This window comes from Notechis scutatus, chromosome 1 (genome assembly GCF_049901735.1).
Source record: "Notechis scutatus isolate UNSWTSFEM ecotype Mainland chromosome 1, rNotScu1.2, whole genome shotgun sequence".
Lineage (NCBI taxonomy): Eukaryota > Metazoa > Chordata > Lepidosauria > Squamata > Elapidae > Notechis > Notechis scutatus.
In genome coordinates, this window is record NC_142009.1 from 245,853,553 (window position 1) to 245,866,500 (window position 12,948).

The 12,948-nt window shown below is 39.4% G+C and overlaps 1 protein-coding gene and 1 long non-coding RNA gene across 5 annotated transcripts in view; one reads left to right on the forward strand and one right to left on the reverse strand.

Moving 5' to 3' along the window:
* Nucleotides 1-12,948, forward strand: part of LOC148133308 (uncharacterized) — a 188,595-nt gene that overhangs the window by 122,927 nt on the left and 52,720 nt on the right. The window lies entirely within an intron of this gene.
* The window catches only part of TRIM66 (tripartite motif containing 66), a 61,890-nt gene that overhangs the window by 47,918 nt on the left and 1,024 nt on the right, over nucleotides 1-12,948 (reverse strand). For 2 of the 4 annotated variants that reach the window (XM_087950926.1, XM_087950927.1), the window contains exons 1-2: nucleotides 1,701-1,780; nucleotides 1,193-1,507 (exon numbers count right to left, since the gene is read on the reverse strand). The gene's annotated coding sequence lies outside the window, so the exon portion shown is untranslated. Of the gene's footprint in view, nucleotides 1-1,192; nucleotides 1,508-1,700; nucleotides 1,781-12,948 lie in introns of those variants that run through there. The other 2 variants (XM_026668153.2, XM_087950928.1) reach the window with 2 other exon arrangements.

A 12,948-nucleotide genomic window follows, 5' to 3' on the forward strand; every position in this document is an offset into this window, starting at 1 on the left:
TCAGAATAACTAGGAAAAATTGTTAGACTTTATTGGAGAAAAGACCTAGCAAATATATTGTGCTGTTTTAGATGTTCAGTTTTCATCAGTTGTTCCAATGTTTGCTTCCTTTTTAAACCATTTAAACTTTGTTTTTTAACTAAAACAATTTAAGTAAGATTATTTTTCTTGACAGCTGGCGGCTCTACAGTACAATTCATTGGTGCTGACAGCTGGAGTTCTGATGCAGAATAGAAATGCATAATGCCCTTGTGGGGACTTGTATTTTAATAGAACAAATTAAAAAGCAGTCTATGGAAATATGCTCTAATTTGCACTCGTCTCTGCCTAACAACTGTATCTGAAATGGTGTCCCTGGAATTGCTACGTGTCAAAATTAGGTTAGCATGTATTTCACCAATGGGCAGATCTTTGAAAGCTTGTACTGTACAAACGTGATACAGGGGGAAGAGCCCTCATCCAAAAACACATGTGACAAGTTCGGTACAAAGATAGAGATAGTTTAAACAAATAAACATCTGAATTAGTCTATCGTTCCCAATCAACAAAGCTTCTGGACAAGGGACAAGTCAGGTGATTATGACCTTCAGGCCTTTTAGGTAAGAAAAGAAGCAATGGCAACAGCAGCAGCACTCCAAATATAACTGCTAATATAGCAGACATAATACAGCAAAGTCAAGACATATGCAATTACTGCATTAATCAGCTTCTCTCTCTCCCTCTCTGCCTCTGCCTCTCTCTCTTTCACACACACACATACCCCCCAACTTTTACCTTTTGATCAGCTATCTAAATATTATTCCATCTAGTTTTTGGTTGGTACACTGCTGTCTTTATCTCACAGAGAGAGAACAATTGCCCTTCAGTTATTCAAAGTCAGAGCATCACCTACTTGCATTACTTGGTAATTTTAAACCTGAGCACCGAAGAGATGCACCACTCTCCTCCCCCCCTCCACGTGCCTGATGGCTGTTACCTTTTAAATCTATATATTATTTAATCATCAATACCTTTCCTATTGGAATGGCTATTCAAAGTTCATCAGCATACCTTTAAGCAAGTCTGGAAAAATAACCAGGCAATAAATCGTAACTGACAAGACAGCTCTTCTGATCAGTAATGTTAAGGGCTTATGATCCCAAGCTCTGCACAATTTCTTCAGAAAAAAAAAATACTTCTCATGTTTGCTTACCTGTTCTCTTTTTAAAGTGGTTCACCTAAGAGTCTCTTGTTTGAGGAAATGGGTTGTTACTAAGCAGACAAGCATGCACAGCGTAATCCCTGGAAACAGCTTTCACTGTTCAGCATCAGGCTTGGTGCTGCGAGAAAAGGGTTAGACCTTCATGTGCAGCATCTGCAGGTTCACTCATCTTTTCTTTTCTTTCTTTTTCTCTCTGTTAATGCCCACTTCAAAAACTAAGCAACATGGATAGGTGCAGAGATTACTGAACAGGTTTGTTTTTCTTCTCTTACATTTAGACCTCCTCTGAATTATTTTCCCTGTTTTCTGGAAGAAAATACAATTCCACAGTCAGGTAAGAAGTTCAGCAACGTCTCTTCTGTCAAGTAGATTTTTTTTTCCAAAGAAAGTCTCTCAACATATTTCACAATAAATTCTCACAAAGGGAAAGTACAGTATAATGCAGCAACCCAAATTACAAACAATTGTTTACAGTCAGGTATTTCATTCAGTTTCCTACCCATCAAAGTGGCTGAATTTCACACCCAAGACCATATCTCTTTCCAGCACCTGCATCTTAGGGAGACTTCTTTTAAATATACCATTATTATACCTCTGTTGGTAGAGGAAAAGTATTCAGCTTTGCCCTAGAGATTTACTGTTTGTACGTATGAAGAATGATGCAATCAGCAAATCTAAATAGCAATCCAAGATGAAATTAGACAACTCAAACCACAGTATTTTAAAAGCAATAGAGCAAATTCAGTTTTTGTATTATTACATGGCCCAAACTAACACATCTTGCTTCTTACAAAAAAGCTGCCTTTAGTCTTTGAAAAATATTTTGATTTCTCCAGAAGAATTAATATTACTTAATGCATTCCATAGGGCTATGACTAAATTTATCAATTACTAAGTTGTTGGTTTGAATCCATAGCTTTCTATTTATGGCATCACAATGCTGTAAAAATAATCACAGTGTCACAGGTAATTCAGAATGAACTAACAAAAATCCTTAGACCATTAACTCATATAATGCTTATTTTGGAGTTTCCCACATCTTTAGAATGCAGAAGTACAGCAGTTAATGAAAATAATCTTTAAATGTCAACCTGTGCCACATCTGGGTAAACAAGGAATGATAAAAAATAACTAGAAAAAGCTAAAACGTGTTTCCACAGTAAACCAATAACATACCATAAAATCCATAGTGATTTATTTTAGCTACAAAAAAAGGTCAGGAATTTATCCATACAGACATTAGAGGTCAGGCCCACTTTGATGCATCTAACATTATAAAAATAATATAGTATTTTTCAACTGACAAATATAATAGAATAACATGCAACAGTATAAAACTCCAAAACCAAATTTGGCTTGAAATATAAAGTTTTGAAAAATAAACATTCCCCTACTTTACATCTCATCTGTGGGTATTTGCAGGTGAGGAAATAAGTGCATGATGCAATTTATGTAATTCACTTCATTTACATGATGATGTCATGATGCCTATGATACAATGACTTCATTACTTCTCACACTATTATCTAGCAGGGAAGGGTGGCTTGCAATACAATCTGGATTACCGCAATGCACTCTACATGGAGCTGCCCTTGAAAAGTGTTCAAAATTTCAGCTGGTGCAGAATGCAGCTGTGCAGGTAATAAATGGTGTTGGGTACTAAGCCCATGTAACATCACTACTTTATGAGTTGCACTGGCTGCCAGTGTGCTTCTGGGTGCAATTTAAGGTGCTGGTTGCCACCTTTAAAACCCTTCATGGCTTGGGACAGAATTCTTTCTACCTTGTCATACTCCAGCTTCCATTGGCAAATGAACACCAACCACCAGGACAGAGGAGGTATGTTTTTTCTGTCTCTGGAGATCAGGATGGCCCCATCCCTGTGGGAATGAGACAACTCTCCATGACCAACTTGTTGCAGCCAACTCATCATGGCCAACTCGCTGCAGGATAACTCATTGTGGGACAATGTAACAATTCTATTTAATTATTTAAAATAAATAACAAATATTTAAATTTTTGCCCTTCACATTTCATTCTGTCCCACCTTTTGCATCCTTTATTTAATGATTCTATTCCACCATTTCTTTGATATTAGTGTAAGTCTTGTCCTGCAGCAATTTGTCCTGTGGCCATAGCGAGTTGTTCTGTAGCAAGTTGGCTGTGGTAAGTTGGCTGTGATGAGTTAGCCATGATGAGTTGGCTGTGGCAAGTTGGCCATGGCGAATTGTCATAGACCCAACCCTGCTGGCCTTTTGTAATGCCCTAAATACCTGGTTAAGTGCCTGGGCCTGGGACTCCAAGTGTGTGAGTCCCATCTCCTGCTTGTTTTAACAATCATGGATTGTAATATTCTCTTCAGCTACTGTGTACATTTTAAATTTTGTATTATGACAGCAATTTGTTTTTAATTTATTTTATGAATAAATTTATTTTGTTCACCATCCAGAGTTACTTGCCATACAAGAGTCACCTGTCATACAAAATGAATAAATAAATAATATTCAAAAGAGAATTCTTAGACTTAGAGGAAACGTAATTGCTTTATTGTTGCTTTATATTCCCAGATATGAATACAGTACTGATTCACTGGGATTTATTCTCCAGTGAAATCATATGGGATTGTATTGTAAAATGATTTATAGGTATAATCCTCTCCACTATTGTTTCAGAGAGTAAACTGCATTGACCTTAAAGAACATCATTTCTAGGTAAACATTTTTATTTATCTATATGTTTATTTGTTTGTTTGTTTATTGATTAAATTTATATGCCACCATCTCAAGATTCAATGCAAGTCTGGGGGCTTACAATGTAATGTAAACATGCAACAGGTTGGACTATCTTAGCTTATACATATGCCCGGTCAGTATCAGAGTAGATGTTTTTACTGACACACCAAGCTTCACATGTACACCACTATTCTAATAATCATAAAACATAGAATTGAATAGTATTTTAACAAATTCATATTATGGGGCAACCAAGCCTACATTAGTACAAGTACTCACAGCTTCAAAATGATATAAATGATCGAACCAGATTGTTAATTTAAATAGTACCTTCATGGCACACTTAATGTGAGAAACACAACACCAAGGAAACAGCTCATTTGAAAGAAATTATGATTGGTAGGATTCCCCTGGGTTCTTGATTATCTCCTGGATTAAGAATCTAAGAAACAGCCTATTACAACCCCTAATAGAACTGTTTTCCACAGTGGCCAATCAAATGCCTTGCCAATGGGAAGCCTAAAGCAATATACAAAGGCAACAGCTCACTTTCCCAATTACTGTCCCCAAGCATGGTGTAGCAGCAGATCATGCCTTTAAATCTGAGAATCTACATCTAGCATGACTTGCAGACTTCAAAACAAACAGAACTTCTATAAAAGTGTAAAATTATGCAACACATAACACCACAGAATATTAAATCCACATATTTCTTTCAGAGCTTCTATATTTTCTATATTATCACCATATTTTCCAAATTTATTATTGTGCATCGAAGATTATAAACAATATCCAGTTTCTATTCATTTATATTATGTTTGCTTGTGTGCTTTACTGTCAACAAAATAGCGACCCTATTTTAGGCTTTTTCTAAGACAGTAGACTAATCATATATTAATGTTTAAATATTTGAGAATATGATAGGCAGTTTGGCTTAGTGATTAAGAACTAGATATCAGGAGACTAAATTCTAGTCTTGCCTTATGCATACAGCTAGCAGCTGACCTTGGCTAGTCAGTTTCTCTCATCCTAGGAAGCAGGCTATGGCAAACCATTTTTGAAAAATCTTGCCAAAAAAGTACAGAGACTTGTCCAGGCAGTTTATGAGAATTTGACACAACTGAATGGAAAGGGAAAAAATTGACAATATACGCCTCTCTGTGCACATTGTTTTGTGACCTGAACTATAGCAGATCAAACTGAACTTGAACTATTTCAGATGAAGTTATTAGTTCTCAGCATTTTTCTGTCTTTTTTAAACCAGCATATAGTATTTTTCAGTTATGATAGACTGACTGCCTCATTCTAGGAAATAGTGAAGAAAAAGCTGTATTCTAGAATCAAGACATTTATCTGGACAACCTATTATTTTATTTCATTTATACAGTATAACCGGGCTCACACACTGATCTATGCCAGGCACAAATAAGTCACATTACAGCCACACAGGAATGTAGTATTTAACTTCCACCAGCTTGAGAATTGTATCTGATTTTGCACAGCATGTTGAGACCATACTCCTCATCTGGATGTGGTTGTGACCCTTGGGAAGGAGGTCCAAAATTTTTTAAGGCTATAGAATACTTAATCATTTGACCCTTTAACCCATTTCCATGAATCACAGGGGGAAGGTGTGTATGTGATCATTTTGGTCCTTTGCTCTAGAGGAAAATTGAGGAGCCATAAAAGATATGCAGCCCGGTCCCCAAGTTGCATTTTCTGCATCCCTGGCTTAGTATATCATGTAAATCCAGTCAAACATACAATAACCCAGCAAATCATCATCAAGCCATTTTAGGCTTAGCACAATGCCTGAAGTCTCTCACAGAAAACAAAACGAATGGACCCAAATTGTCTGGAAAAGTATCCTTCCAAAACTTAAGCCAGTGTGAATGGTCCAGTAAAATTATATGCATCACCTGGGTTTGAAGTTTTATTAAGAAACTCAATTTTTACTAAGAAATTCAACACTACCCATTCATACACTGATATGGAGATATAGGGGTTTCATTTACTTCAGTCTGATTGATTCGACATCTCCAATGCCTAGCTATTTCACCTTCTGGCTAATCCTACTTGTTCTAAGCAAATGCTAAGATAATAAACCTCCAAAAGCTTTACCTAAATGCTTAGAACACTTGGTATTATTCACGTGTTCTCAGAGGCCCAATTATGGGACCTGACAGCACAGTCTTAAAGACAAAATAGGTATTGTATGTCTTTTTATTTACTTGGCCAACTCCGTTGTTCAACTTGCCTTCTGAGTGGAAAGCAAAAGAAGGACCGAGTGGGCCTCACAGTGCCCAGGAAACTTACCCTTATGCAAACTGCTTGCAACATTTTATTTTCCTGCCCACACTTCTTGGCATGATTAATAATGCTTTCATCTACACCTCAGGGTGAATGTTTAATTAAAACTAGGGGGTATTCATTTTCAGACAGGAGAATGTGTAACAAGTTGCATCACTTGCCTTTGGAGAGGCTTCAACAAAGCAATTTCACTTGCAATCCCTATAATCTAGCACCAATAATATGAAGCTGGTCAAAATAGCATACATAATTATAATTTGCTTTTTCAAAAATCTGCAATAATAAAAATGCTGCATCAATTCTACGATTTTCTATTTTAGGGGTTTCTAGCAGCTAAAATTTGGCTGGTCAGACATTCCTGCTTCTAGTAGAAGTATACAAAAATCATTCCTGAATCAAAGATAGCAAGTTTAGGCAACAATAAAATAAATTCATCGACTAAAAGGAATTTACTCCTGGAACAAATAGCAGTGGTCTTTTTATCTACTTTAAAAATTAGTATTCATCTGGGTGATTGTTAGTGTTCCTTTGTGCCTTTTTGGTATTTATAATTTGCCCTTAATTGAGATTTTTCTGATAAGTTTCCTTAAGAATGCATGAACAGATCTAGTTTTTGAATGTCTATTGAAAGGAAATGTTTCAAGCTTCATCACTTTAGGAAACTTCCTCCTCACATTTTCATTCTATCATTACACATCTCTCATTCTTCGACAACCTAGATAAAAAGATTTCACAACTCACCCACCCACCCACCCCTCCAGCCAGGAATGCCTCAGAACATATGAAACTTTCTGGGAAGAATCAAAGAGCTGGATGAGACAATCAACCTTATTTAGAAAACGAATATGTTACCAGGGGTGGGATTCTACCAATTCACACCTATTCGCTAGAACCGGTTGTTAACATTCTAAGCAGTTCGGAGAACCGGTTGTTGGAAGAAATTACTGGCCTAATCCTGTAAGGAAGGCAGGAAGGAAACATTCTGGTGTTGCTTATAGAAACTGCCTCTCTATTAACCCTTATTACATTGTTGGCAGGACTAGACTTCCTGTCTCAGAAACGTCTCTGGAGGTTTTTTCCCCTCTTTTGCTGGTACTTTGCTTGTGTGGAGTGACCATTCAAAGTTACAATGGCACTGAAAAAAGTGACATGACCATTTTTCACACTTACCACTGTTGCAGCATCCCCACAGTCATGAGAGGCCAGGTGAGGAGATGCGTGCCTCGATGTGAGTGATATTGAGTTGGCCACACCCAGCCAATAACATGACCACCAAGCCATGACCACCCAGTCACATGACCACCACAGAACCAGTTGTTAAAAAATTTGAATCCCACCCCTGTATGTTACCCTTTTAACAGCTCTAGGGGACTTAGAACAGAGGTATCAAACTCAAGGCCCACAGGCCAGATCCGGCCCACAAGGTGGTTAGATCTGGCCCTCAGGGCTGCCCTAGAAATGGCAAAGAACTGGACCACGGCGGCCTGGCCTGACCCAGGCCGACCAGGCACAGAACTGCAACATGGTAGTGACCATCTGGGCTGATATATGCCCAGCTTTAGATCCACGGCGCTGCTCTGGAATCAGCAGGGGGCTGCCCCAGCCCTGCCCTCTTGCTCATGCCCAGAAGGAGGTGAGCATGTGCAGAGCCTGGAGTTCCCGGGGACTGTCTTGCCCCACAGGCTAAGTTCTGAGTGCTTCGCTTTCACCCAGGATGCCAGCGCTTCTGCCTCCTACCCCTCTTCCTGGTCCTGCTTCCTCTTCCTCCTCCTACCTCTTCTTCCTCCTCCTCCTCCTCTTCTTCCCCATTTTCCTCCTCTCCTGGCACTCCAACTCGGCATGTCTCTCCAGGTTTGCAAGACAACCAAGCAGCAGCCCAACTTGAAAATGGGGGCTTTCCCAAAGTTTTGTTGGAGAGGGGCCCTCCCAAGGTATTTGTGTAGGGGGGATGCCTTTTTCTCTGAGTGCAAATAGGGGCAGGGAGAAGCTACCTCTCACCTTAATTGCTGCATCTCCAAGGGAATCCCTCTCTTGTTTGCACCTTTTCCAAGACAGCTGGGCTCCGTTACACTTCAACTGGAGTTTTTTGCTTTTGTTTTGATGCTTGAGGATGCCTCATGTGTTTTGACTACATCCTGCCTGTTTTATGTGGTTTGCTTTGATGTGCGTGTGCGTGTGTGTGTGTGTGTGTGTGTGTGTGTGTGTGTGTGCGTGCTTAAAGGGTTTTCATGCTTGCTCCAAGCCTTTGCAAGCTGAGGTTACTGCATGGTTCAGGTTTGTTTGCAAAGAGGCATTGTGGTATGCCAAGTTGGTTTGGTATCTTTTGGTTTTTTTAATTGTTTTCTCAGCACTTCCTCTTGCTATTTCTTCCGCCTCCTCCTTTTTCCACACTTTCTTCCTCTCCCCCTCCTGGCACCTCAACAAGGCTCAGGTTCCTTTCTTTGTGTAGCTCCCCAAGTTTGCAAGCCAAGCCAAGCGTGCTCCAACCCAGCTTGGAATGGGAGATGGAGGAGGGGAGACGCTACCTTTCCTCTCTTAAGCAAGTGCTGTGTCTCCAAGGGAATCCCTCTCATTTGCACCTTTTCCAAGACTGCTGGGCTTCGATTTGTTTTGCTGGAAGGCTTAGAATTGTCTCTTCTCCCCCACCTTCCTTCCCATTTTCTTAGAAGCAGAAAGTCACAGATCTAAAACACTGTGCTGAACCATTGAAAAGGGCAGGTGGTGGTCGTTCATCCTCCTTCTGCTTTGCCTGATCTTTGATTGGGGGTTTCTTCTGGAGCAGAAGCAAAGAGACTCTTCCACTGAAGATTTATTTCTCTGTGTCTTCTAATTTGTTTCCAGAGCAGAACAAAAAAGCTTCTTCCTGTGAAGGCTTTTCCATGTCTTTATTCTGATTTTCCCCTGGAGCAAAAGGAAGCCCTTTCTAGCGAAGTCTTCCCTGTGTGTTTATTCTAATTTTCCTCTGGACTGGAGCAAAATCATCTGGTGGCAGCCCTTAAGTAACAATCCCACACTTATTTTACTCCGTGTGTGGCCCACCCACTATTTAATATACCATTTCTGTCTGTGCCTCTTTTCCAAACTGTATACTTCTCCCTCCTCTCTCTCTCTCTCTCTCTCTCTCTCTCTCTCTCTCTCTCTCTCACACACACACACACACACACACACACACACACACACACACCACATACATACACACATCAGTCCATGGAAAAAATGTCTTCCATGAAACCAGTCCCTGGTGCCAAAAAGGTTGGTGACCTTTGAATTAGACCATGCAGGGTCCCTACAGGAGAGCCCTTTTAAGAATTATGTATTAATAGAAAAGCAACTAACTTAGCTCTGTTCCTAAAGCTATTGCATATAAAGAACAGAGGAGCTCTGATCAACTATCACAGCCAACATTTTGACAATTTTGCTGTACTGTGTCTGGGGACGCCCCCACTAAATGCAAGCACAGGATAAACTGAGCTTGATTTGTTTTCAGTCTTTTAAGGGGCCACAAACTACTAGTAAAAGTGGCATTTGATCACAAGGCAAGGAGGCATCGAGAAATGTTTCCCCTTTTGCATTTGAACATCCGCAAAGGGACAGGAAAGGAGAAAGGGAAAGAGGAAAGACAAAGAAAAAGTAGGAAAGGGAAAGAGAGCAAAGAAGGAAAAAGAAGGAAAGAGCAGAAGGAAGAAGAAAGGAGAGGGGAGAGGGAAGGAAAAAGAAGAAAAAGGAAAAGGAAGGAAGGAAAGTTCCCTCCCAGCCCTGCCCAGGCCACCACAGGTGTCCCCCAACACAAGTGATGTCGAACTGGCCACGGCCCCCACTCTCCCACCACACTACCTGCAGTAATAAATTAGTTTCTACAGTTTCGGTACATACCAGGCCTTAAGGCCTCAAGGCCTCACGTAGGCTGAAAGCGCGTACCAGGAACAGACAACATCAATCAACAAACACGTCATCATGGGCAAATAACTGGAATGTAAGCGCTGATTTGCTACTTAGTACCTTTTAAACTGACCATGTAACTGTGATTGGATGTTACTATGTGTGCACTAATATTCCTACTCATGTAACTTAATGATTGGATAGACTTCACTGCTTGTGACGTATCACTGTGTGTTTTTAATAAAAGAGCTTACCGAACTTGTGATCGGGGCAGCTCACCCAAGATAGAACTTGCGTTGGTGTCTTTCTTGATGCATTCGACCACCCAGTGAGAAACCTTCCTAATGCGGAGCAAAGCCGCACTACCACGCCCCCCCAAAGTCCACCCCAACCCTAATGCGGTCCTCAATGAAATTGAGTTTGACACCCATGATTTAGAAAAATACAACCCAAAAACAAGACCATATACCTACTCCTTGCTACTTCCTTGGTTAGTAACCTTTTCCAAATATCACAGTGATAAACAAAAATAATTCATTTTCCAACCAATGCACCCATTTATGACTGAATTTCATGTGCTTAACAACAACACACACTAGAGTGAAAGAGTAACTTTGGCATAACTGTACAAGAGAATTTTATCTAAATGAGACAGCAGTCTCTTTCTTTTCTCTTCGTTGTCATGTGTTCACTTAACAAACATTGTATTAAGTAACCTGGTCGTTAAAATGGAACTAAGTCACTAAATGAAGAGGTGTGCTTAGAAAAATTAAGAATATAAAGCCTTAACACTAAAATAATTGTGGAACATTAAAACAATTTAAAAAGAGAATTTGGCAATACTATAATTAATAAAATGGGAGGAACGACGCTGTTTGTAATGGTTAGTTCGTACTCTCACAAATCATACATTGTTATTCACTTGTTGAAGCAAAATTTCTAGCTACAAATTTCAAATTCAACCTTCTCCCTCCACTATTTCACTATTTCATAGTAGAGTGTGAACTCAATACAAGATGTATTACAGTGTTATCCTGTTTTCAAATGACAGTCACTCAGTTCAGGCTAAGTTTGCTATTAGATTCCTTTTGCTGGCAAAACAAAAAACACACTAAAATAGTATATGTGCATGATTTCATTGGAAGCCAAAGTGTCATTAGGCAGTCATTTTCCTTAAGCCCAATCTATTCGAGACAACGATGAATCCGCAGTTGAACAACTAGCCTCCTGGTGTGACCAGAACAATCTGGAACTGAACACACTCAAAACCGTAAAAATGGTGGTAGACCTTAGGAGAAATCCTCTCATACTACCATCTCTTACAATATTAGACAACATACTATCAACAGTAGAGACCTTCAAATTTCTAGGTTCTATCAGGTCTCAAGACCTAAAATGGACACCTAACATCAAAAACGTCATCAAAAAACACAACAAAGAATGTTCTTTCTGCGCCAATCAGAAAGCTCAAACTGCCCAAGGAGCTACAGAGGAATTATTGAGTCTGTCATCTGCACCTCTATAATTGTCTGGTTTGGTTCTGCAACCCAACAGGACAGACACAGACTTCAAAGGATAATTAGGACTGCAGAAAAAAACAATTACTACCAACCTGCCTTCAATCGAGGACCTGTATACTGCACGAGTCAAAAAGAATGCTGTGAAAATATTTACAGACCCCTCACATCCTGGACATAAACTGTTTCAACTCCTTCCCTCAAAACGACGCTTTAGAGCACTGCACACCAGAACAACTAGACACAAGAACAGTTTTCTCCGAACGCCATCACAAATAATTCCCTCAACACTGTCCAACTCTTTACTAATTCTGCATTACTATTAATCTTCTCATCACTCCTATCACCTATTCCCTCCCACTTGTGACTGTATGACTATAAGTTTGTTGCTTGTATCCTTACAATTTATATTGACTGTGTCCTAGTATGATTTGATTGCTTATTTGTACCTTATGACTATATTAAGTGTTGTACTTTATGATTCTTGACAAATGTATCTTTTCTTTTTATGTACACTGAGAGCATATGCCCCAAACAAATTCCTTGTGTGTCTAATCACACTTGGCCAATAAAGAATTCATTCATTCATTCCTCTATCTTACATGATTGTTGTGGAAAAGAAGCTTTATGTTTGCTGCCTTGAGGTCCTCTCTGTAACTATAATGGTGTGTGGCAATGACCTTGGGAGACATGTAGAAGAACCACAGACTAGTTATCAGAAAAGTGGCAGCTGAGCCTGTAGGAGTTTGGATGTGGTAAACATCTCAGAAAAAAACCTTTCCTAGTTTCTTGAACTGTAAAGGTGATGGAAGGAGGAGACATACTTTCAGATTCACAAGATTTTGTTAATTGAACTTTACAATAAAGTTAGAGCTAGCTAGCACTTTTGGGTATGCTTCTTGTCTGGACTATCTCACAAGACTGATAGGAACTCTTTAAAGCAGATGCCACACAACCCTGGGAAAAGGCATGGTTATATTAAAGAATGGAAGACAAGAGTTTAATTCATGCCACTGTGCGCATTCCAAGAAATCTTTTGGGAATCAAATCCAAGCAGTGCTTCAGAGCCCTACTACTGACTTGTACTTACTTAATAACCAATTCTCTAATTCCACAATCATTTTCAGGCAACATGTTTTCTGCTTCCCAAATGAAAAAGTTCACGTTTGTCTCTTTTTACATTTTATATTGCTGCTTTCAGCGTCTTTCTTTAAACAGATGAGTTCAGAGGACATGACATTTTTCTCAAACTGAAAAAAATCCTCATGCTGTCCCACTTCCATTCCTGATACACCTGCATAAGATGTCA